Here is a 5,698-nt window from a genome sequence, read left to right on the forward strand (position 1 = left end):
GTTCTAGATCCTTGAGGAATCACCACACTGTTTTCCACAATGGTTGAACTAGTTTACAGTCCCACCAACAGTGTAAAAGTGTTCCTATTTCTCCACATCCTCTCCAGCACCTGTTGTTTCCTGATTTTTTAATGATTGCCATTCTAACTAGTGTGAGATGGTATCTCATTGTGGTTTTGATTTGAAAAATACTGAGTAATGAAGAGCCACATTCTTTTTATGCACCTAAACTGAACACACACACTTAGCAATGGAATGAAAAATTAAAGGTATAACAGGCACCAATTTCATGCAAAATGCACACACACAGGGGCTATATAAATGTGTGTACACATACACATATGTTCCTTGGCCCCTGTCTGCCATCAGTAATCAAAATCTAGATAATAGTGTGGTTTTGTCTTGAATATTTCTACCTGAGAGAAAACAGGTCAGTATGGGGGCCCCTCGCTCTCACTCTGAATGCTTAGGACAATGCAAACTGGGGTTTTTCAGCATATTTCAACAGAATCCTTTTCAGGCCTTGTCAGCTCTGCCCCAGATAATGTCATCCCCGAAGACAGAACTATTAGGGCTTATAACAATGAAACCTACAGGACAAGTGTCCAAGAGTTTCACTCCTTTCTTTTGTGGAAACAGCCTCTACCCCCAGGAAAATGGGAAACCGAGTTGGCCTTGACTTACAGCTTGCATGGGTATGGTGGAGGCAGGGTGTTTCAGTAAGGATGATGTTGTCATTCGTCTCTGTGTTTCCAGTAAAAGGAAACTGGAATTGGAGTCCCAGGAAACAGCAATCAGGGAAATTGTAAAACATCAAGTCTAAGAGAGTGAGAAAAAAGAAAAGACAAACTTTCTGGTGGCAGAAGCAGTAGGGTGTGGGGTCACACTTTTTCTAAGTGCACACCCCTGCAGCAGAGTGACCAGCCAGGGCTGGGGGAAAATTAGGATAGTTAACTCTTGGGAAAGTAGGGCTGTGTTTGCATGTGTAGCATGGCATAAATTTTTCAAAGTCCTGATGGACTTTTATATTCCAACCAACTTTCATTTCCTTATTTTGCAATTAGATTAGCTTAAAGAGAAACTGGTAGCTTTTGGAAAACTGTTGAATTTTGGAGAACTGTTTCCACAGCTGCTTTCTTTTTCTCCATTTAGTTTGCCTGAAGCTTGCTGGCCGCTGTGTAGGCTCCTGTGTGGCTGGGGCTGTCTGAGCCATGAACAGTTTCAGGGCTGCCATCTTTATCTGGACAGTGGCAGCATAGGCTACATCAGGCAAGCCTTTGGGAGAGACAGATGAAGTTGATTTCAAAAATGCAAGGATGCCTTGAAACTGCCTGTCCTGGAAGTCCTACCTGGAGGGGGCTGGGACAATCTGCAGAATGTGGATATGGGACGGGTTATGGAATTGACTTACACCAACTGCAGGACAACTGAGGATGGACAGTATATCACCCCTGATGAAATCTTCACCATTCCCCAGAAACAGAGCAACCTGGAGATGAACTCAGAAATCCTGGAATCTTGGGCGAATTACCAGAGCAGCACCTCCTACTCCATCAACACAGATCTCTCTCTCTATTCCAAAGTCAATGGCAAGTTTTCCACTGAGTTCCAGAGGATGAAGACCCTCCAAGTGAAGGACCAAGCTATAACTACCCGAGTTCAGGTAAGAAACCTCGTCTACACAGTCAAAATCAACCCAACTGTAGCACTAAGCTCAGGTTTCAGGAAGGAGCTCCTTGACATCTCTGACCGTCTAGAGAACAACCAGACGAGGATGGCCACCTACCTGGCAGAACTCCTGGTCCTCAACTATGGCACCCACGTCATCACCAGTGTGGACGCTGGGGCTGCTCTTATTCAGGAGGACCACATCAAGACCTCCTTTCTCCAAGACAGCCAGAGCAGTCGTAGTGCCGTGACCGCCTCTGCTGGACTTGCCTTCCAAAACACCGTGAACTTCAAACTTGAGGAAAACTATATCTCACAGAATGTCCTTACCAAGAGCTACCTCTCAAACCGAACCAATTCCAGGGTGCAGAGCATCGGAGGGGTTCCTTTTTACCCAGGCATCACCCTCCAGGCCTGGCAGCAGGTGGCCAACCCCCAACCAGCTGGTGGCCATCGACCGCTCTGGCCTGCCACTGCATTTCTTCGTCAACCCCAACATGCTGCCTGACTTGCCAGGCCCCCTGGTGAGGAAGGTGTCAAAGACGGTGGAAACTGCTGTGAAGCGCTATTACACATTCAACACCTACCCTGGCTGCACCGATCTCAATTCTCCCAACTTCAATTTTCAGGCCAACACAGATGATGGCTCCTGCGAGGGGAAAATGACCAACTTCTCTTTCGGTGGGGTTTATCAGAAATGCACTCAGCTCTCAGAGAATAGGGATGTCCTCCTCTGCCAAAAGTTGGAGCAGAAGAATCCACTCACTGGTGATTTCTCCTGCCGCTCTGGCTACTCCCCAGTGTACCTGCTATCCGAGACTCGTGAGGAGGGTTACAACCATCTGGAGTGTTGTAAGAAGTGCACCCTCCTTGTCTTCTGCAAGACCGTGTGTGAAGATGTGTTCCAGGTGGCAAAGGCTGAATTCAGGGCTTTTTGGTGTGTGGCCAGTAGCCAAGTACCTGAGAACTCAGGACTGCTTTTTGGAGGCCTCTTCAGCAGCAAGAGCATAAACCCCATGACAAATGCGCAGTCATGCCCAGCCGGCTACTTTCCACTGAGACTCTTTGAAAACCTCAAGGTCTGCGTTTCTCAGGACTATGAGTTGGGAAGCAGGTTTGCGGTCCCTTTTGGTGGGTTCTTCAGCTGCACAGCTGGGAACCCCCTGGTGGATCCAGGCATATCCAAAGATTGAGGGGCACCTTCCCTGAAAAAGTGGCCAAGGGACTTCAGCCAACACCTAGCCCTCATCAGGGATGGATGCCAAGTGTCCTACTGCATCAAGGCCAGGCTCTTTACAGAAAAGTTCCTTCCTCCTGTTAGTCTCCTGCCTTTCACCCAACCACCCCTTATGAGTGAGGCTGACACCAACGCTGTCATAGTGACCAGTTCTGAGAATGTGAGATCCTGGCTTAAAGATTCCCAGACCCACCAGTGGAGGCAGGGAGAGTCGATAGAGCTGCACAGCACCATGAATGCCATCCATGAGGATGGTGGTGGTCTGTCAGGAGGGACTACAGCTGGTATCGCAGTGGGGGCCACCACCATTCTGGCTGTTGTCATCACCCTGGCCATCTATGGCACCAGGAATTTCAAGAAGAGGGGATACTGGGCATTTTGGAAGAGGCAGAGTTTGGTTTGAGGCACTGCAGCAACTGGAGACACCCCGACCAAGAGCATTAAATCTTAAATCTCTCCCTGAATAGGTTTCTCTCATCTCCAAACAGCGTGGTCATTTCTGATTACTTCTGTTTTCCTAAGCATTGAAATGACAAGTGCAACCAAAATCACATAGAAATTTGAGACTTCTTGTTTAGGTCTCTGGGCCAGGAAATTCATATTGCTACTTGAACAAGGGTGGGGTTGGGGAGCGGGAACAGTTGGGACTCTTGAAGCAAAAGTCATTCTGGGACTAAAATAGGAAGCAGGTGCCCTTTCCCAATGTGTGTCACTTTCTTCACCTGAAGGCATTTGTGTGAAAACAGAGCGGGGGTGGGGGGGAATGTTAACATTTGGATTTGGAAGCTATGCATTTACTCTGAAGTCTGCGGTGGTTTCCAATGTGTGTGCTGTAAAAATTTCTGCTTAAAGGCACCTCTCTCTCTCTGTCTTCCCCGCTCCCTCACCTTTAAAGTTGTCTGGATTTCATGCTACTAGAGCCTGGCAAAACCCTGAGAAGACACAAGTCCTGCTTGGCCACTGCTTTTTAACTTTTGGGCCTCCCTGTTGACAGACTGTGTTATCTCCTCCGTGTCATCTAAACAGCATCTGAAAAGAAAGATGTTGCCTGAGCCAATTCCACTTTTTTCCAGCTGCCCCATTAAGTCTTCCTGGGACCAGACCACTCTTGGACTTCTGACTAGTGTCATGAAGTCCTCCGAAAATATTTTAACATATAAGCTTCTATTAGTGGGTCAACGGGGAAGGGACAGTTTGTAGACAAGGAGTAAGGAAAGACAGATAAAAACTGAAAAAGATTGTGGTGCTCAGGAGAAACTGAATTTCTTACCCACAACCAACTTCCTCTTAGCTCATCATAAATGGGGCATTGAAAGGAGCTGTAGATTTGGATAGACCAAATTTTATGGTTTCATGTTCTATGTTACCAAAGTACAACCCCTTCCTCTTCCAATAATGGTCCTTACCCTTCCCGTCTTCCTGTTATATGCGCACACACACACACGCACGCCACATTTCAATAAGTTTGCATTGTTCTGGGGGTGAAAAAGGCAAGAAGTTAAAGTAAGCCCACATCTAAGTATTATTTCTTCCCTAAAACCAACACAGATTAGGTAACACCAGTTATGGACCCTTCCTCTTTTTTTCCAGCAGAAAGGGAGCTGACCATGATCAAATCCATGTTTTCAAATGAACTGAAAAAGGCATCCAGCACCATTTGTAACCCATTTATTTCAGTTCCAGGTTGACAGCCCTGTGACAGTTAGCAGGACACATGATTGTCAACTGGTAATAGTTGGGGTTTTACTCAATTTTAATACCAATCTCATCTGATTGTAATTACTCCACTACTGTCGTGTTCCCTCCCAAAATGTTTTTTAAATGATATATTTATTCACCAAATCAAATATCATTACTGAGTTATCTTCTATGAAGGATGAATGTTCTCTTTGTTAATGTTCACAATCAAGATCTTGGGCTGAGAAGAGGCCCTTCACCAAGGAGTTTGAAGTATCACAGCGTGTAGGAAGGTGGGAATCAGGACACCGATTCATTTCCAACTGAGATACAGGGAAGTGAGTCATAGAATTTGACCCCTGCTCTCCTGACTGCCCAGCCAGGGACACTGATTTCTATAGCCCCTTTACTTAACCCTGCCTCTTAAGCATAAAACGTTCTTCTAAACCTCTGAGTGTTTTGTGGGTTCTGAGTGTTTTGTATGTTTTAGCCAAGTTAACCACTTGTCTGCAAATGCTGACTTCCTATGAATTCTTTGAAGATTATTGAGTCAGAAAGGAAAAATATAGCCCCAAATTCCCAGGCTTTTAATGCATTAACTGCGTATTGAAACGAGAGGTTCTTCACAAACTTATATTCCCACTAACAAGATTGCACATAAACATGCATTAAAGTATGTACTAAGAAACCCTCTGTCCAACGGCTCATGCATATGAAGTCTGAACATGGCAGTTTGCAGGTTGCATTTATCAAGTCATTTTGCAGAGTCAGATCCCAGATGGAAGAGCTCACAGGCTCTGCCTTCCAAGTCCTGGGTTCCTAACTGGTGGTCTTAGGCTGGGGTCTGTGGGGAGACCAACCCTGGCTTCCAAGAAGACCACATCCCATGGACTATCAGAAATAGACACAGATTTGGGTAACAAAGGTGGCTCTGCATTTGTGTTTTGTTTTTGTGTTCTTGTCAGTTTTGAGATGATTAACATTAAACATTTATTCGAGAAACAACAGGCAGAAGCAACAATTCAAACATGCATCATATTGTAGTCAGGCGAAGGAACCTTTAAAAATGAACATTCACAATTTTAACGATGATTTTTCTCCCACATTTTCACTTAC

The 5,698-nt window shown here is 45.6% G+C and overlaps 1 pseudogene across 1 annotated transcript; it reads left to right on the forward strand.

Moving 5' to 3' along the window:
- The first annotated feature begins 1,211 nt into the window (after positions 1-1,211).
- On the forward strand, positions 1,212-3,356 carry LOC112605838 (annotated as a pseudogene). The gene has a single exon (XR_003115567.1). The product of XR_003115567.1 is annotated as a macrophage-expressed gene 1 protein-like (transcript).
- Positions 3,357-5,698: the final 2,342 nt, after the last annotated feature.

The sequence above is a fragment of the Theropithecus gelada genome, chromosome 14 (genome assembly GCF_003255815.1).
Source record: "Theropithecus gelada isolate Dixy chromosome 14, Tgel_1.0, whole genome shotgun sequence".
Lineage (NCBI taxonomy): Eukaryota > Metazoa > Chordata > Mammalia > Primates > Cercopithecidae > Theropithecus > Theropithecus gelada.